Raw genomic sequence first — 21,257 nt, 5'->3', positions numbered from 1 at the left:
TTATAAAAGGATAGTCAGTTAAAATCCCATGTATTGAAGAGAGCCTTTACACTGAAATAAATTCCAAGCAGGATTTTTTTTTTCATTTCTGGGGGTGGGCGGACAGAAGATTACGGGTTAAATGAAGACTGATAAAGAAACAAAGCAAAAACATCTTATCTTGTGCATATGTTGGTTTAGAACTCTCCTCCTGAGATTTGTTTTTTGTTTGACCACCGGGGTCTATCTGAACCCAAGAGCCTTAGTTAACTCCTGCCAGAACAACAGTAAATCATGATCACCCTCATTATGCCATTTGATATGGCCTAAATACAGAATTAGGACAGTGTAGGATCCTGAGTCTCCAGTGCAAATTAACTAATGCTATAAATTAAGAAAAACTCCACTTATGCCAGCAATTATATCTTCCAAAGCAAGCAGCAAACAGAGCCTAAATATTTTGCTAAGTGCTTGTCTGTACTAGACTGCGGGGTTGAAGGAATTACGGGTTGATAGCACTGGAATTTATTAGGGACTGGAAGGTTGCTGGATTAGTTAGGAAGCCAGGAATCATGGRAGCAGAACATGCATCTGGCTGAGGCGTTGGCCACGAGGGGAGAGGCAGCAATGTGGAACCCACCAAAACGAACTGCTCATCTGCTATTTCCTAAGCTAAAAATGATCTGTTGCCACAGCGGTGTGCACTGCCAGGGTCCTTACAGCACACGGGCAGGCCAAAAGGACTCTGGTGTGGCACAACTGGGCCCAAGGTACTTCTTGCAGACATCTTTGTCTCGCCCACTAAAATTGGCACTCACCCCTGCAATGTCAGCTGCCTTCTGAACCCATCTGACAGATTCCTCGCTGCCTGTAAAACGACACCTGCTGAAACTTAAGCTATTAGCGCAGATAATGGAGCCATCACATGGAGAGCATTCATGTTTTCCATGTCGTCAGATAAAATTGTTTTGCCATTCAGGATAGGTTCTACCAAGCATAAATATTTATATCTGTATGGATGTCAAATACTTTAATTAGGAACTGCACCTATAACTGGACTAGGTTTAACTGAATCTTTGAGCTAGCTAGACAATGCCAAGACTTCAACTGTTCGTCATTTAAATATATTGGACCGGACYTCTATGGGGATAAGTTTTCTTTAGGGAAAAACTCTCTCTTACTATGACTGCTTTGGATATTCTAATAAATGTAATAGCTGCTAAGAATCTAAGAATGAAGGACTGGCCACCGGTAGCTAGCAGAAACCTTAGAATACCTGCAAGAGGAGCAGCAAGGCAAAAACTGGATAACTAGATTCCTTGTTTTGCCCTCCTTATATGTCTCACTTCTACCTCGAAAGGTACTGCCAAAGCGCAGCGCACCTAGYATGACCCAGCCAGATCAACAAGCCGGTTCAGAGGCCACACACCTTCTCCTAAACTGCCAGTCATAACTTCACACGCTTCTCCTTATCACTGCCCCTCTTCTGCAGTTTTGCCCACCATGCCCTTCCTTACAACCCCTGGCACGTATTCCTGAAAACAGATCTATCACCCATCCACAGCCGCCCCTTCGTCGCACACCTGCATCACCTACAGCTTCACACCCTCACCGCGCCTTACAAAACCAGGTCCTGACAAGTCACTTCGGGCATCGTGCACTGATCACCTTCACTACCCCCTCGGTCTTTGCTTGGTCCAACTCTGCCTTACACACACAGATCTCAGACTGGGATTGACAAATGAGCGTTTGTCCCGGAAATATGCCGTTGTGTCATTCCTAGACAGCAGTGGCTTTTTCACTTTCACAGATTTTAAGATCGTAAAAGCCCGTTATGACACTCCAAGTCAGGTTCCTCGCTGGGCTTGCTGCTTTGCTGCATTTTCAGAAGCCAAAGAGCTACCACTGCAGTAGCCTCAGACGAGCTCTATGCGACTTCCAGGTTAGCCACACACTTTTTATATGATCTTGGGCAAATCCTATTCCATCTCTTTGCCCAAGTTTCTCATTTTTCCCACAGGAAATACTTTTGAGGATAAATATACTGTTGCTTACAAAAAAGGATAGGATGTTGTTCGAGTACTTTAAGAAGATCATTCAAACTATGATCCTAATTCTGATTAAAGAAAGAAAGAATAAAACATAAATAAAGTCTCTTTGAGAGAGCACAGTGTGAGCCCTGTGTATAATAAAGCACTAATGGCTCTCAAAACAGCTACCCATCTCTGCAGATGACGACTTTAGGACTTAAAAATGTCATATATCAAAAATAAGATCCCTCCTCTAAAGCCCAACCCTGCAAGGCTGAGCACATTCAGCTCATTTGGGGATTTTTTAAGGGCCAAGAAGTTAGCAGATCACTTGCTTTTGTGATGTTTTTATGTTTGGGACACCTAATCTCTGAAAATTACATAAAACTGTATTAAATACACTTCACATAGTGTACTGAACATCCACCTCACAATAACATCTGTCATCATACTGCCTTGGTCTGAATTTGAACCTCAAAACTCTCAGAGAAATAGTGTTTATCAAAGATACATCTACAGAGCACTAGGCAGAGAAAGCTATCAACGTGTAACCATGGTCTGTAAAACAGCTGATGACTTCAGTATGCTTTTGCTACTCTAAATAATCCCCCATTCCTCTCAGGAGCATTAAAATCTGTCCTTTGGAAAATAAAGTAAGATACAGTATTAATAAAAAGTTTGAGTGCTGTGCTAGTTCAGTTGTATTTCTATTGACCGTCACACATTCAAAAAACATTAGAGAAGGTTGGTCCTCCAGAGACCCCGCCACGACTGCAAAAGAAAGCCTTGGCAATTATGTAAAGGCACCACGCTCCTGTTTTATTTAGCAGAGAGCAAGTTTTTTCTTCTTACAGTCCTTTTGTGCTCCCAGATGTTTTAATTACTGAGGAAAGGGAGCGGATGATTCTGGCCATATGTCTCCATTCCGCATAAATAAATATTGTCGCCAGCCCAGCTAAGTTTCGCAGAGCTGTCGACGATCCCGCTGACACTAAAGCTGTCGGGCCCGATAAGCATCTTCAATCCTTCAGTGAGCATGCTAATTCCAGGAACACCGAGACTGATATCCCATGAAAATATTCAATCTAGAAACAATTAGGCTCATATTGCTGCAAAATGGTACCTCCAGGAATTTGGGTGCTCGCTTGATTGGAACCACGAGTACAGGCTTTAAGTGGAGACAGTGCCGGGAACGAGCGAGGAAGAGAGAGCAGGTGAATTGCTCTCTTCAAAGCAGCAATTACTGTGCCATGTGTTGGAGTTGCTGTGGGCCATGTTTGCCATTCTCTGGCCTATTCCCATGGACTTGGGGTGCCACCACTTACTAAAGGGATTTGGCTTTAAGTGTGTTACAGCTTTTTTGATTAATGCACGCAACATCAATTGTTTTTACTGCAGCACATGCTGAAATAAACATTGGTCAGGGTTTGTCTGTGCTAGGAAGCATGAAAACATAGTTGCAGACCTTCCCTTAGCAGTTTTCRGCATAAATAAACATTCTAATATATCCCCCAAAATGGAACACGCAACTGCAGCAACTCCAGGGGGTGCAAACAAGTTGAGAAGGCTGCTGAATGGAAGRGAAAAATTTAAGAAGGCCTTAGCTAAATGAACCGACATTGAGGAGGACAGGAGAGGGTAGCCAGTGACAATTCTTAAATGCGAGATGGAAAAYGCATCCCCTTTTCCTACATTAACACAGCATCAAAATCCCCCAACAATCCCTAACCTGCYCACAGCAGCCTCAGAGAGCCAGCGCAGACTGGCCCTACACGGTAGGTACCGAAGGACAATAAACTGATATGCTTTTTGATCAAACAAGAAGCAAGTTCAAAAGCTGAAGTTACAAGACACTAAATTAAACTACAGGCAACCTCCAGCTGCAATCCCAGTTCCCACAACCAAGCAAGTCAGTCAGAAAGAMTCTTAGCTTTCTTTTAAAACATTTTTTTTTAATACAGACAGCCTCAACACACACTCTGAAAGCCAGTGAGCTACTGCAGTCACTGCCATGAAGTTTTAGTAGCAAGCAGGAATCACTGCTTCCCGTGTTCTGCTGACATCACTCTTTCTAGAGACCTGCACAGCTGGAGAAAGGYGCACGAAGACTAGTCCATGCACCAGAACACCCATATTCTGGCTTGTAAGGACTCCTCTGTCTCCACCGCTGATGCCCCAGAGATGGCARAACCAAAGCCCACATGCTGCCACAGCTGCCCTGCAAGCAGAGCCCCCACCACCCATGCCTGGGGAGATCCTGACGAAAGGATCCTAACAGGCCTCCAAYCCCTCGTAGGTGTACATTTTATAGATGGCTCAGTTGTAGGCAATAAGTATTCAGCTGTTGSCTCCTGACTTAACTCTGTGCTTACTGATTCATAGATGACTTCTGATTTTCATTAGCAGAACAGAACCAAAAGGTCTATCTAAAGTCACATAGAAATAGAGGACTGAAACATAGATGTTTCAGATGAAGAAATACTGAACTAAAGGAACGGGTAAAGAAAGTGTAGTTCCACCCACTCAATAACACTGTATTCTTTATCTAGGACACTACATTAAGGAATAACCACTTTAATGAGTACTTGCATACAGTAACTCCTCAGGAGACATGCTGTCCAAAACCAGGTTATATGGACACTACAGAATACTGGAAACATTCTTTTGTTCTCTGTTGAACTTTTCCCATCAATTCTTAATTTCAGAGTCAACTCCCTCTAAGATGACACACAAAGTAAAACAAGCTGAGACAGGAGCACAACCCAGAACACAGAGCCACCTTGAGCAAGCCAGGCTACCTGGCATTGCCTCCCGTTAGCACAATACATGAGATTGGCCACGAGAACAATTACACGGCATCGTAAATACCTGAACCTAAATCAAGAGTCAAGAAGAGCTTGCTGAAGATGTGAAGACTTGCCTCTGAAAGGGCAAGTCTACTAAAAAAGTTTCGTGATGTTTTCTCCAAGCTACAGAGCACTACTTTAAAAATATGAATGCTTTCAAACAATTGCTAAATGAATCAGGTAGAATACTTTTCTTAAGTATAAACCCCCAGAATATCAGTTTTGCTTTGTACTTGCTGATATTGTGAATACAAATAGAAACAGCAGCACCAAAACCCTGCAAAGAAAGCTCCTCTTGAGAGATTTCTGACCCAACCGGAAGAAAAGGCCCCAGCTGAGATTTCCAGTTCACTTATGCCAAAAGAAGAGACTGAGATAAGCATCTGAACTTTTTTTTTTTTTTTTTTTTTTTTTTTAGGCTTACAGGGGAAAAAAAAGAAAAGTACACTGGGAAAGAATTATTTTCTGCTGAGCTAAAGGATGAAAAGTCTGGAAATCTGAACTGTAATCTCAGGGACAGATTAAAAGTAAATCTACTGACATTAATAGCTACAGAAGATTTAAGATTAGCTTAAGTAAGGTCAGAATCAGCATGCAGGTTCTGGGCCCAGAATTRTAACAGACTCCCACTGTGATCTTGGGAAAAATCCACATGTGGCAGAGTGATTCCATGGAGTGATTTTAGGAGTCTTGAATTTTAGATGACTACATTAAGCAATTTCAAAGAAAGCAACCACAAAAAATGATGCACTTAAAGTGCTCTGAAAATCCTAAGCTTAGCTTTTGTATGATTTACTTCTCCCACCTTTTAAAAAATTATCATCATTACAATGATGGTCATTTTCATAACAGTGGCGTTCTTTTTAAATTCTTTACCAAGAGTAAATTACTTTAAGGTTCTCAGGAGGCACTGGAGARGCTTAAAATTCTATTTAATTTATTGTTACTTCTTCAGATATATCAATTTTCATTAATGTAGACTAGAATAATAGAAGGGAAATACTAGAGAAAAAAAAAGGCAAACACACGAGAAGAAAAATAAGTCATACTCCCTTCCTAGCTTGCTGAGCATATAGTAAGTCATGACAAACTCCCATCAAACAAATTAGGACTGTTTAGAACGCATTTTTATCCACTTTTAAAAATACAGTACAGTATATTCCTGTCTATAAACCACCAATACTCACCAATGGGTCACATTTAGAGATTATATAATTATTTTTGTACAAAACCTTTAAATTAGTATTTTGGAGCAAATATTTCATTCTGAAGACTTTACATTTTTTCTTCAAATTGTGGGAAAAAACAGGTCTACACTAAAAGGTCGAAACTATGGTTTGCCATCCTGCAATCAAAACTCAYTTAAATTGTAGACAGAGATAGTTGTTGCAGGTGAAGCTCAACCCCCAACAGCTGTGAGTAGGGGGATGGAACATACTCCAGTCTTTGCACAAATCTGAAATGAATTGTATGAGCTTGATGTAAGTATCTTCCAACCATCTTTGGTCATTAGCATTTGTGTATATGTCCTGGAACACGTGAGGAAGGATGGTGTCTTCGCTAGGAACATTACTTACCCTCATTCTGCCATAAAGCCACCATGACGCCTCCTGATGCTCTAATTGCAACACATGCACTTCATCTTGACATAGCGCATGAGATCCGAGTTTGCATTTAGATTTGTTTTCAAATCTGGAAGGAAATGAAGGCATCTAAGAATCATAGCTAAAGTTATGCCAATAACTTTCATCCTTCTATGGGGGACAGACAGAAGGCACAAATGATTGCTTCCATAGTGATATTTTTACACTTGTAGCAACAGGAGTCAAAGATGGTATATGTTATCTAACAGACCACAGTCTCTGGCCCAGTWCAAGATCTCAAGAGATTTTACATCTAACTTACCCAAGAACACTTTGATAAGTCTTGGAGTAATGAGACTAGAGAGGAGTGAGGAAGATAGTTCACGTACACTGTCTATGGAAACAGTACAAGTAAAATTGCTTAACATGAAAAGAATCATATGATGGACTCTAAGGGCATTACTCCCACCCACTCAGCAGTGCAAGGGTTTTGTTGGGGGCTGGGAAGGAGGTTTGAAACTGCCTTCCTTTGGCTAAGATTTTATACTATAAATTGACTTACATCTCACAGGAGTAACAAGCATAATACAAATAAAATAACTGCACTTTTGATGAGCAAACAACTTCAAAGTGMACTAGCATGTTTATCTTGAAGACAGGGTTCTCACCAGAGCACAGATGAGCCRAGTTCAGTTTCCAACGGGACATCTCTCTGCCAGATCTCAGCCACAAGCATTTCAGAGGGGTGGGGGGCAGCTTTACYGTCAAATCATCTTGAGAGTCATCACTTCTGCTGTGTTGCTGTGTTTCAGGGTGCCCCCAGGAGCTCAGTGAGTACAGTTTTGTCTTAAACAAGCAAGAGCTGCCTTCTTCAGGAGGAAATCTCACCAGAAGCAGCTCTTGCACCTTGCAATGAGTGTGCCCTGAACACCTGTCTGTCTTTACAAGGCTCCAGGCGAAGTGGAGGCCTGCAAAGTGCCTCAAACATATGCCTACACCTAAAATAAAACTTTGGGGACTAGCCTGGAAACCAAAGCTTMTCGATGCTTTCAAATAAATAACATTTTGTACTTCCATTAACCTAACACCTATTTATTACAACAATAAAGGACTTCTCAATAAAACACCGAAAAACTTTCCAGAAAAAGGAAATGTGAATAGTAAACTAAGGCAACCTGGTTTATTTAAGTAATCTACTGCCCCAGCACTGTTCTATGGCCCATTCCTTTCCGGGTGGCAACAGGTTTCACAGTGACCATGGAAGAAGCTGTTCAAAGAATTATCTCTGGCTGCAGACTTATATAGGCACGAATTACCCTATCTATATTGCAAACAGGACTGCAGTCATTAAGTGCAATGTTATTCTCTTAGTGCAATTCTGGGAAAATTAACCAGAGTTTTATCTGTGACATCAAGGACAAGTGAATGAGTACTGTGGTTCAAATGGATCTTTTATAKTTTTTTTTTATTTATTTATTTTATGTTTTAGTCACAAAACAATTCCTCACTGAAGAGGCAGATGCAATTGTCTTCGACTCTTATAGGAGAGAGTTCCTGAGGAAGCTGAAGTTCTGTAAGAATGGCAAGGAGCTCTTTCACTTATTCTGCAACTCGCTGGCTCCACCTTAATCAGAATATATTAAATAAAATGTATGGATGCTGGAGACTRGAATGCTGCAGTTCATAACTACAATTAGCCACTATTAATTAATAGCTGAAGGATAAATGAGCCATGGGATCCATTTATTCCTGGGTTGGGAGTATTTAAATTCACAGTGGGAYGTGAGCCCATTTTTCACTGCAGTGAATTAAAGGAAGTGTGAATCAAAGCTCAGTGCTATAAGTTGCAGGAGACACTTCCAGTTCTGTTTGGTTCTTATCATTTAAATAGTAAAGGAAGGAAAAAAGAAAAAACACACACACACAYACCAGATGCCCTGAAACTTCATGGGGGGAGTAGAGAGAAAATGATAGCATTTCCTATTCGGAGAGATAAGAGCTACATCTCAGACCTTCCCCTGCTGTTCCTCAATTCCAGTTCTCCAGAATGGACAAGGAGGATGGATTTCCCAGAAGCTGCACAATGCAGGTGTTCCTCTGTTTGCCATTTACCCAGAGCCTAAGGTACCAGATTTGGATGCCAGGCCAATAACACATATTTACAGCATGCTAGCAACATAATCAAGCTCATATTCAGGATCTTGCTTACTTCTCCTTGGTCTCAAGGGCATACACTGCCTGAAAYGGATTCTTAAAATCCGGTCAAGACTGCTTTTGCCCTCTGTTGTCGCCTTAGGCTTGGAAAATCCCACCTAAGGCTTGCCATAAAACACAGTGGATCCTTCCCATGACTTCTCTAGGAGAGTTAAAATGTGGATTTTCTCAGGAAATGTCACAAAATAACACTGTTCTTTCCAAAACTATAAGGAAGGATTGTCATTTAAGCCTTAGTAAGGCAACAATTGCAACCACTATTAGTAATTGATTTAACCACAGTGTTGGGCTTGTGCAGGCTAACAAAGCAGAGCCTAGCTCCCCATGTGGAAAATCCAAGCAAGGTTGTCATATTCCTAAGCTGTTTGTGACATAGAGGATTACCTGGAGAATTATCTTGTGGTAGTTTAGGAAATTTGGGTTCTGTTCTCAGAAATTCTCACCTCAGAAAAGTGCTAAAAGGAGTAAATGAGATCCTACATTAATGTGATAAAGCAAGCTCTAAAGCAGAGAAATAGCTAAACCTTGAAAGGTCTGAAATGAGGATTCCCATGTTTTCTGTTCAAAAGCTATCTTTTCTAATTGGAGTTTGTTAAAAAATGGAACTTGCACACTAATGGAGACTCCAGGATTTCTTCATTTGATTTGATTCCTCTCACTTCCTAACTGAGATGAAAATAAAACATTTAACAAACAGGCCGGGTAAAGCAGAAAGTTCCAAAAAAATTATACTGAAGACAGAAGCGTTTTGTTTTACATCTGATGTTCATATAAAGTACTCTAAAATTTCCAAATTAAACCAATTTAGAGTCCACTTAACAGTGAAGTGCTTCTTCTTCAAATATTGTCATGCTTCACAGGAGCCAGAGTTCAAGGCCCCATGGCCCCAATTCTCCTGTACACACGATGTTACACCTCTCTTGCAAAAATCTTTGATTTTGAAAGGATGCTTTCTGTCAAAAGGCCTTCAGAACAAAACTCTTGGAATATCTGTATTTCTAAGGCTTCATCATAGAAAAAGATCTCAAAACTCTCACAAAAGCAGGCTCTCTTTGAGGGTCTGCAGTATGTTTTACTTCCTTTGGGAATGGAAACACCAGGCTCCCATGCACTATTTTGATATTTCTACTTTCCCAATAATGTCATTCAGAGAAGTGTAAAATTGAAAAATATTTGCAGATTAATATTGCTAACTTATTCTTACCTCAAAACTTTTCAGTCCAAGATTTAAATGAAGATTTGAGACGATTCTTCTCAAAGAAACCCCTTGTCTTGTCCTCAGTGCTTGACATCATAGGATCTTCTCAGTGTCTAAGAATGTTGTGGTGGTAAAACACTCCAACCTTTAAGAAGCCAAGACATAGTTTTTGCTCATACAAAACTATCATTGACTCCATATAATTTTAATGTGTGTTACTACACTGTGATAAAGAGCTTAAGTATTCCCCACTGATCCCCCAATAATACACAGATGTTATCAATTCGTGCAGGAAATACTCAATCTGCTCATTCTCTATTTGTTTTCAATGAAAAGTAAGGAATATGCATTTAATTACTGGTGTGGATCCTCAAGAGAATATGGTTGCATTAACACTAGCCCCATAGCACAGTGCATTCTTTCCCACAAAAAAAAATATCTCCTCACCTCAGTATCACAAAACTGAAATAGGAATTATTCTGTCAGGAGTCATTTTGCTATAAAGACAGAAATGTAGAAATAAAACAGAAATCCAATTTCACTACTAATTAGATTAAGAGGTTCAAGAAAAAAGGAAAAAGCACATGGTTAAAATAATTTGGCCACAAACTCCTTTGGCTATGAGAGTGACTTTGTTTTCTGCGCTGCTTCTGTAGCAGGCAGTGTACAAGCTCAACTTCTTGCAGGCTAAAGAGCTAAACATGAGACAACGTAGGTGAGTAGGTGAGTGTCGCTCTTTTTGGACTGCAGAGTCCTGCAGACTTCTTGGACTTGGACTTTCCTTTTTTTCTGAATTCTTATTTTGCATTCAAATACATTGTTTTAGCACACGCTGGATTTTCTGCAGATGATTGGTATCGGCTAACCACGGTAGAAAAACATCTTGCTACTTCAGTAGTCCTTTACTCTCTGTTGTAGTGCTTCATTAGCAAATGACTGAGGCTGCTCCTCCAGGTCTAGGCTAGACTGACGCTTCCCGGCTGTGGTGACCCTGCCACGCTCAGCCCCGTGCTCAGGGCGGCAGGTCGGAGATTGGCTCTGAACAGCACTGCTCTTGCTCAGTTTGGCATCTAGGAAGCCGTGTCTGATACCACTACATAGCCCATCTGAGAGGAAGGGTTCCCTATAGAGAGGGGGAATACTGCCTTACTGAAGGCAAAATATCACCATTTTAGCAAAGAAAATAAAGAAAGTGGCTGACAAGACTTTTTTGTACCAAACAATCTTAGGTATCTTAGGTCAAAGGTTTCCCACCTTGTTAGGAAACAGAGACCCAGGCTGCTTTCTGATTTTCACTGCTTCTCCAGTGAAGTAAGAATACACTGAATTACAGCCTTCAGCTTCCCAAGAAACTGTGAGTATTAGTTAATGCTAGTAGAACCTTATCATTGGATCCTGTCCCTCTTCTAACCCTGGGGTCAATGAAGCCCCATTTCTGAGCTGCAACAAGAAGAAACATAAACTAATAGCATTATAGATTAACCTGGAATACAATTCCCTCCACAAAATGCACAGGACAAGATGATGTTAAAAGGACACAACTGAACACACTGGTGTTCATTTTTGACCTCATTGCATTATCCCCAGTAGCACAACCAAACGTAATTACAGCCAGCAGCAAAAGGAAAATCAAGATCACAGACTCAATCCTGATTAAAATAAATAAATACAGAAAATATATAAAGCATATGGGCACTGAAGAGCAGCATATGGATCACGTCCTGAAGTACAAGGCCTACCATATGCTTGCAGAGCCTGGTTCAAAGGAAAACCTCCCTCCCTCCTCCCGATGTCTTTGGCTAGGTCACGAATCAGCTGCCTCTCAACATTTTGTGGCATTGGGCAAGTTTGCTTTTGAATAGTAAAGCAAGTTTCAGCTCAGCGTGAAGAGAATCCCAGGTAGAAAATGGACAGATGGCTGGTCCTAGTTAAGCAGACAGACTGAAGTGAAGCATTCCCCTTTGCCTTCTCTCAGACCAATCCTTACATTGTGTCCTATACCAGCTGTATGTATCTAACCCTTTTTACCTTCTGTTTCCTTAAGAAAATAATTCTTAATTTTTTTGACCTCTTGTGCTGACCTGTGAGCCCTGCAGGGAATGTTAATGAGCTGTTAACATTGCTTGGGGTATGGCATCCAACCAGTTCATAGAGTTCTTCAGGCTCTTCCTACCAAAACCCCTGTTTTTTCATGCTTCACTGGCCCTAACCAACCCCATCTGCCTGTAGATGTCTAGCATATGTTATGTGCCTGGCACTGYCCTGCAGGAAATGATGCCTTGCAGCTTGTGCAGCGTCTGGCATATGATAAGGACAATTTAGATAGCAATCAAGGAACAGGATTACTCAAGTGCAGGGATAAAAAAAGGAAGAAGGAGACAGTGATGACTGGGCCCAAAAGAGAGGATTTCCTGCCATACTGCAAATGCAGTGATGAAGGAAAGAGATAGACTGTCCTAGATGAATGCAAAGCTAGCTTCGAGAACTTAAAAGACTCAGGAAACATTAAGGTCTGCCTCACTGTACGAATTCCACAGACATCATATATGAAATGTATTTGTAATTATCAGTTGTGTCAGTATGATCAAGGGGAGCAAAGACAAAAGCTCCCAGCTCTGGGGAGACCCACTGCCTTCAGCAGATCGGGCCAGGGAACCATGCTGGGTCTTGGCTTTTTCTGCACACGGGAGCAGTGTGTGCTTCAGGCTAGTAGTTGCTGCTGACAGCAGCACTGATGCTAGCCAGCTGTGGGGGACTATCGTATCTCCCTACCCACAGCCAGCAGCCCTTGGGGAGACAGTACAAGGGCTGACACATAAGCTGACCATATGTCCAAGCAGTTTAGGGGAAGGAAGGATTCCTCTCCTGGTGACTGCACAGAGTCCTCTGGATTTTGGCACAGGGCAATATTGAGTCTTGCTTTTACTCTGGSCCTACTTACACTACATATACAGTGGTGTAAACTGAATTCTTTGGGTCAGTCTTCCCTTTAGGAGGGAGGGAGAAACAAGGATTGAAACAGAAAAGCTGAAAGTCTTARGAACTGAATCACTCTCATGTTACAAAAAGTTTGCTACAAGTTTGGAGAAGCCATAACTAAAGCCAGGACAAAATTGCAAATTGACGATTTTTGAATCTTGGAGGCTTATTCAGAGAGGACTAGCCTTCAAAATACAACGCTCTACAGCCAAGTTCCTTTTCAGTTGTGTGCTCAGCACTTGTTTTTTTCTGGAATAGTTTGTTACCTTACTCAYGACAAATATTTTACTACACAGGTTACGATTCGAGCATGCAGAACACCACTCACTCTTGCACAGATAGACTTGCCTTCCTCACACGCTCGCGCACAGCAAACCAGATTGTCTTCACATGCTCACCAACGCGTTGCAGAAGAAAAAGGAAAATCTCCAAGAGAGCCAACAAAAACAAAGCATGGTAACGGAAGGTGACTTACAACTTCAGTGCTATGGAAATTAATCCCTCAGGAAAGGCAAAGCTACAGCAGAGTTAAAATTTTGACACAACAGTTCACTACTTTATCATGCCCCCCCTTTGGAATTACAATTTCCACACATTCGTTAAACTGTTTCACAAAACATATTGTTCTTCTATTTATGAAACTGCTATGGCATGAAATAGTAAAAAACAGACCAATTCCTGTATTATTAGAAAGAGCTGTTAGGAGAATATGCTTTAATGTACTGGTATATGAAATACAACATCCTGATCTCTATTCCGTGCACAGATCAAAATTCTAGACAAATCCCAGTTTCCAATAACACTTTGTAAACTGGAAAAGCCAGAAACTCACATAAATAATGCACAATGTGTGAATTTCAAGGACCTGTCTTAATTCTGTTAACAGCAAACTAAAACGTACTGAAAGCATAGAAAATGTTACTACATATAACCCCTGTGAGCTGCACAGAACAAGTTAATGCCTAYGAGTCTCCTAAGGAAAAATGTTCATCTTCTGGTGAGTAAACAAAAAAGTAGTATTTCTTAGAGAAAACTCTTTATTTTTCCAATAAAAGTTAGATTTTTATCTGAAAAGGATAACTGTGAAAGTTTTTATTTTGACTAAAATGCATCAATTTTAACTCTGGCTGACTAGCTCATATTTCCTAGTTCTTTTTTGACTGCTAACAGATTCTTACAAATTATTACACATTAGTCTCCCTGTTTTATCTTAAACAAGGAAAAAACAAGCACATCATTTACTTCAAATTATTTAGTAAATCAGTTTGAATTTAAAAATGTATACAACTGGATCATGAAGTTTTATTTGCTTCTTATTCCCGATGAAGACTTTCCCAAATTTAATGGGAGGAAGCATGAAGTCACAATGAAAGCATTAATAACCAGAACTGCAAATCCACAGCTTATTTGCAGCTCTGTTGTAGACTCACCACATAGCTTTGTAGGAAAAAAATGTTAACCGCCTCATAAAATGCAAATCCTAACATCTACTAAACAGGATATCGCAATAACTAAATTGACTTTCAGATCTCTAGCAGGAAGAGGGTCCAGAAATGTGTCAGAATTTGTAAAGTCACGGATTACATTTTCATCGCTTGACCCCTGTTTTCAGACCCTGGCACACTGTGCAGGGCTGAGCGTCTCTGTATGTCTAACGCAGCAGAGGTTTAGTTTCAATTTGATTTCAGAGGGGTAAAACTATGTAAAAACCTGTGCCTGTCAAGTAGAGGTGTAAGAAAATCAGCGTGTAATTTAGAGAAAGCAGTAACAGAAGTTGGAAGATGTCCACATGAAAACATAGCTCAATTGGAAGATCAATTCATACCATACCTATCTATAAAATGCAGTTGTTTTCTCCGGGAAAGTACTTTTCCCTGTAGTCTAGGCAACCAGATCAAACAAAGCTTCAGCAGTCCAGTAGATCGTTCTCTGCCAGAACAAAGTGAAATGGGAATTTCAGAAGTTTGAGCTGGGCATCACGAACCACATTCGATTAGTCAATACTACAATTGTAGAGGAAAAACCCAAGCCTTTCTCAAATAAAACAAGATCTCACTCATGAAGAAAGAAATATTCTATGTTAATAATGTTTTCCTGGAAGGATGAAGATTTGCAAAGAAGCCAACTAAGTCTCACTCAAGTAAATTTTTGGTTCGAGGGGTGCGTGYGCACGCATGCGTGTGCAGGGAGTACAGAATGTCTCGCGTAATTCTAGTTAGGAGAAGTGACTGGGCAGAAGCCAGACCTGGATTATCTCAAACTGATAGAGAGAGCACACGTGTTTAGAAAGAAGAACGAGTGCCAAATATTCAGCTCCTCTCTTCCATAAAACATAAGGTGTTTTATTTCTGCATCAGATGTTTCAAACACAATTGACTTCTATTAAGTTTCAATGTAAACCACTTTGCTTTCCTAATGTAGCATGAACTTAAACGGTGGCCATTTCAGAGTCACTGCATGGCTGCCATATTACCAAAGATATGCATTTGCTCTGTCTCATAAAAATATATTTCCCTGTCTCATCCTGTATGGAAACTGGAGTTTTTTCAGCTTTTTAGCTCTTTCTGATATGTTATCTGTACATATGTTATAGCATTCTTCCAATACATTTATAATAAATACTATGTTGGCATTGTTTTATTTCATAGGACTCTAATAGAAAAGTACTGAAGTAACTTGCTAACGATAAGGCATTTATGGACATCAAGAAAGAGAATTTTGCTTCCTTCACAAAGGTCAGCTAATCAAATATTATTTGCCTGTGGGCAGTGCAGTTGTGTTAAAATACTCCTGGCAGAAGACTCATACTGTTCTGCATTCAGGACAATTACTGGAATATACATCACATTGCATTACTAATCAAAACGGCATGACAGTATGAAGGATTTCATTTAATCAGCCAACAGGAATGGCTGCTGATTAGCCGGCTTCTCCTGGCTCGCAGACTAAAACCTGATCACAGGTTTTCTAACAGCAAATTATAGGTAAAGCCAAGGGAAAGAAAGTAATTTTAACTGGCAAGGGTTCATGGGACTCCTTTCTTCAGTTTTGATTCATAACAACTTCATGCAGCCCAAGCTCCAGCTCTGCAATTCAAAACCTCACGAGCGAAAGCTGAATGCCCTGTTTCATGTCAGGATGAAAGCGCTGCATATTTCTTACGAGGGCTCTGGTGACAGTCACTTTAGGTGCAGGTCTGCGATTGCTGTTGAATTCTTTGGCTCACCTTCTGCAGGTTGCATTTGCCTGCTTTTCACACAATTAACCCCACTCCTTTCTCAAGGAATTGGAGAGACAGCTCTATAATGAACTTCTACAAGACCTCTCAATTAACATAGTGTAAGAAAAAAAAACAATTCTGAAACTGTTCTTCCCCTTCCATCAAATTTGTTATGCTCTGCAGCACTAAAGAGCTCCTGGGAAGTGCCACCAGCCAGTCTATTGAGGGGCCAAAACAAATCCAGACTGAYGTGTACTACTCGGGTCTGGTTTCTCCAAGCTGTGCCTCTGTCCTGCCCGCTTCCAGGCCTCTTCGCCCAGATGACATAGGCACATGGGTCTGTACCAGTAACACCTCACACCAGCAATCCTATGATGCWATTATTTCCCAGCCTCAGTCGCTAGAACATTTCAAGGATCTCCAAGTGGTCCAGAACTGACAAAGAAGTTGCCTGAAGCAATTTAGGAATAAACAAGTYCTCTGAAAGCACACTTACATCTTCATAGGAGAAGGAAAGAACTGCTAATGGGATAATACATCAAATTTTCTTGCCCTCTGAACTAGGTGTAGCCCATAGTAAAGCAGAAGAGGAAAATGATGTCCTGTCATAGCAGCCTGCAGCAGCTGCAAGAGCAAACAAGTAGGGAACCCACTGTGTGCAATGGATGAAGTGTGAAATTCGTTCCGTCATGTGTACACACACCCCAGTGAATCTGGCCTTCCTGAGGGGTTCAGCACATCAGCGTTGCCAGTCGCTTAATTCAGGATCAAGGCAAGAGCACATACGACCCTGCTCCACACTTTTCCCTTGTGCTAAGTGGCCAGAATCAAAACGACGCTAAACAAATCTACCCGGAGAAGAGATGAAGATGCAGGGTGGGGAAAGAACTGACCACTTCACCTTTCGCTGCTGTTCATGGGTGCTAATTAGGAATCTGGCAGGGGCGTCCCCACAGCGGGAAGCCCACATTATTAACGCTGGCATCAAAAGCAAGCCGACTGCAATCTGCAGGAGCGGCTGCCGAACTGGCACAGCCTTCCCTCTCCAGCTCTTGGCCGAAACGCCAGAACAGATGTCTGAAGAGTTGGTGTTTCTTTTCCTACCCCCCTCGTCCCCCCACCTTATTGCATGACATTATGCCAGAGATTATATGTACTAGCGCCAAGGTAAAGATTCTTAATGGGTCAAAGAAACATCCTTAATAGGACGTTTCTTTCAAACATCTCTACTTTTAAATGGTACGACAGGGGCTGTGAAGGAGCACGCAGTCTTGTGGGTGCACGGAGAACTGTATAACCATTCAACTGTAATTATAGTAATCTAGTATAGTCAGTGCAAAAAAACAATGGCCTTTCCTCTCTTGTTATTCTGAATCATTTGTAGATGTTCATGTTTTAATCATATTTTTCCACATGAATCAATACGAGATAGAACGACAGAGAGATAATTATGTGCGCTGAACAAATATCCTACCTAACACGGAGGCAGTGCTGGGAGGGGCTGCTGGTAATTAATGAAGTCTTGCCACACGCTTGTCAAGTACAACCATCTCTTTAAGGGCAAGCCATCGTTTCAAATTCTGAGCTCACTGAAATTTAACAGAACTGGAAAGAAAATTAATAAACTTTTGCATCGTTTCTTGCAGTATCAGGTTCCAAGGAGTGAACTGAGTAGGTTGGCACCTCGAATGTAAAAGTTGTCATGTTTCCAGTTGTGCTGTGAAGGCAAAACTCAACCTCAGTTCTTTCCAAGAGTGATCAAGGGGCACAATCTTCCCAAGACGACGTGCAATTATAAGAAAGTGTTACGATTGCATGGCTGAAATGCAAAATATTTCAACTCATTTCTCATGCTCAGTTGTGGACCTGAAAGTGAAAACTCAGAACTTCTCACTTCCCTTTCACTGAAGAAAATGCAGTAAAATCTCCAAGGTTCTGAATGGCATTTTTGAGGATTCACAGCCCCCCTCACCCTAGGATCTTCTGTGGATCTAGACCTGAGGTAAGTTGTTGTTGTTGTTTTGTTTTTTAAAATCGTTCTCATATAAATCCCAGAGAAAAGTAGAGACGCAACCCTTGATCTTGCAAACTCTCAAATAGCACCCCAAATCCTGGACTTGTCACTCCCTTCCTGTTGAATCCAACTTTCAGAATTCAAATGAATGCTATAATCCCTACTCTGCAGCTGTCATCTATCTTGAATTGCAATACAGTACCAGCTCAATGTGCCAAAAGCACTTCCCTCCCTCTCTCTTCCCATATTAACTCTCCTATTTCTCAGCTTTTAAATACCCTCTTGTTCTCTCTACACATTCATTGTGCAACACGGTATTTCTGCAACATGCCATTACAGCAGCAGAARTGTGAGAGTAGGTGGGGACAGCGGACAAGTAGAGGTGTGAACGGGTGGTAACATACTAAGCGCTATAKGGAGCCACCAGTCAACACCTTAAGGTTTCAAAAGGAAGAAGAAACAAGGGAAAGAGAGAGAGAAAATAAACATATCTTCATGCACTWTTTGGTTCCGTGAATATTAGTGAGCACTTAAACCAAGGCAGGTACAGCCTTACAGAGGGTTACACCCAACGCACTTCAGTTAGCCACAGGTAAGAGACCCGCGCATATGCTAGTGTATATGCCAATATTAGCACTCCATCATCTACCCTTACAGTGATGTGGCCCTCTCTTTACCTCCTTTCTTTTGCAATGAGCTTCTTTCTCAAAAAAAGGGGGGAGGGAGTTAAAAAAAGAGCCATTTCAAACATGCATCCAAAATAGCATTTCTAGGCACAAGATAAAGACACGTAACAATCACAGGGAAAAAAMCTTACATTTTTACATTTACAGTATTTCAAAGCAAATTTCTTTAGAATTATTTTTTCRTCCAAAATATTCAGCAGTAACATTAATTTTACTAGGAAGGAGGGGATCTGAAAGGCACGAAATAGTCTCTTGCCAACCATTTTAAAAACATTTAGGAAGAAAATGCAGCTTAATACAACAGCTACAGATTCAATGAAACATKTGTATAGAAACCATGCACCACCAATCAATCATGATTTCTGCAGGTGTGATGAAACCCTGCTCTTACTAACTTCATCAAGACCACAACTTCATCCRTAAACCCCCAGAGAAACATGAAATGAACACCTGTAACAGATGAGGAAAGCAAACAACCAAAAAAATAATAGCTTAAATTATTCATTACGTTAAACAAATATCATCCAAACAGCCARCACTGGAGCTTATTCTCTCCCACTTTCACCTTTCTTGGCAGACCAAGGGAAACGGTGCCATCCTGATTAGACACTATTTCTGTCACTGGGCTCACTTCTGTCTGGCTCAAGTGGCAAAACAACATCTAAGGAAGTCAGAGAAGCGATCGACTAACTCAGATACTCAGTCTTGATGAGATAAAACCAACTACCCTTCTAAAGGCTGATGTCCAGGATGTTTGATGTTTCAGTGTAAACATAAGCACTTGTACCCCAAACTSCTTGCCAAGAGCTCCTGTAGAAGGTGCAAAAAAATGTGTGGTAAATGGACAGCTAACAACAACCAAAAATACTGCCCTGAAACCTTAAGGAATGGTGGTATGGCATAGAAGTAAAAAGGGAGATAAAGGGATTAACAGCCTTCTCCTAAAGATTTACATGCCTCTTCTGCTCCCCCAGTGAATAGCCCCATTCTTTTCAATGAGGGGTTGGTGACCCTTAGGGGGATTTAACTTATCTGTAAGTATTTGAATAGGAGACAAATTTGGTATTTAGTACAAAGTCATAGCCCGAGAAGCAAATATTTTCCCCACTTCCAAATTAAGACAGAAAATCACATGCCTCTTTTGAAGCTAGGAGAGCATAAAGCAATTGGAGTTAACAGCTTCAGATGGTCTCTGCACTAACAACTAGTTTGTGACTCATACGTTTCCCTAAGCCATGGATCCACAAGAAGCCTCAGTGACAATCCAAGCCCAGCCTTGACAATACTGCCATTTTCTTCCTTGGGATCAGGATTTCACTTTAAGTCTGTTTCTGGATATCATCCAACAGGCTGTGCATGCTGCTGGACAGAGATTTGGATTAATCATACAGGAAATTTGGTTTCACATTGGTTGACCAGTAACGATTGATTTTTTTTTCCATGTGAAAAACTGGATAAACGCTTATATATAATTTATGATGTAATTCAATCAAGACTGTCTTTTGCCACCTGGCTTATTCTTATAAGACCTTGAAAATCCCAGTTTATGCATATGCTCCAAATCACAATAGCTGTCACAATTCCCCTGTAATGTCCACTCACAAGGAAGCAGACACCAGCAGCATGAGCAAGAAATCCAGGAACATGAAGTCCCTGAAGAACAGAGAACCCTCCTCACTTGAAGACATGAAAAGCAGTCTTAGAAGATGCAGCAAAAAAAATGGCTTCTTTACAAGGGTTAGAGAGAAAAAAGAGGGAATGGATTAAATGAGACAATTTCTACACTAGAGGTTGACAAATACACATCTCTAACAAGACCAAGAGAAAACGCATCTAGTGTTATCTAGAAAATGAAGCCTAGATTTCCTAAGACTTACTTCCTGGGAGACTTTCTCTTATGAAAACATCTACAGCTGTATCTATTTAATTTCAACCTCACTTAAGTCTACTGTCATGATTCAACTGCTTTAGAAGGGGGTCATTCTTCTCAAGAGAGAGCATTAAAGCATGTTTTACATTTCCAGAAACACAGGGGAAACCACTTTTCTGTTTCACACATTAGCTGTTTACAGCAATCACTACAGAACTTTTTAATTTCATGTATACATTCCTCTTTTCTTGTTATATTGGCTTGCTTTCTCATCCTCTTTTTCACTGTGCATTATAGAGACATGTGCTTCATTGCTCACTGTTGTGCCTTCAGCTAGTATCTTTTTTAACGTGGGAATTCTTCCTGGCAAATTGGGTCACCATCCCATCTTTACAGAGCATACCTTCCATGAGCAGGGGCTTCACAYTGAACACAGATGACCAGAAATTCAATTCAATTATAAGTTGATATATTTGGGCAAGAAATCTTGGCAGCACAGGCGTCCTCATTACCTTTCAGTTCCACTTAAACTAATACTGTAAAAGCAAAGATAACAGGCTTTCCTAAAGAGCCTCAGCACTTCTACAGCAGCCAGCAGCAGAAATGACAGAGACCGATAACAACAAAAAAATAAACAA

At 40.8% G+C, this 21,257-nt stretch overlaps 1 long non-coding RNA gene across 1 annotated transcript in view; it reads right to left on the bottom strand.

The window, feature by feature from the left end:
• Positions 1–5,287: 5,287 nt before the first annotated feature.
• Positions 5,288–21,257, bottom strand: part of LOC146590656 (uncharacterized) — a 29,696-nt gene continuing 13,726 nt past the window's right edge. The window contains exons 2-4 of the long non-coding RNA XR_014896924.1: positions 9,857–9,995; positions 6,433–6,547; positions 5,288–6,311 (exon numbers count right to left, since the gene is read on the bottom strand). This is a non-coding gene — a long non-coding RNA (uncharacterized LOC146590656). The remainder of the gene's footprint in view (positions 6,312–6,432; positions 6,548–9,856; positions 9,996–21,257) is intronic.

Source organism: Rhea americana, unplaced genomic scaffold, assembly GCF_003343005.1.
Source record: "Rhea americana isolate MKP2758 unplaced genomic scaffold, rheAme1 scaffold_4, whole genome shotgun sequence".
NCBI classification, from domain to species: Eukaryota; Metazoa; Chordata; class Aves; order Rheiformes; family Rheidae; genus Rhea; species Rhea americana.
The sequence above is the reverse complement of the archived record's forward strand: the minus strand, read 5'-3'. Positions and strand labels throughout refer to the sequence as shown.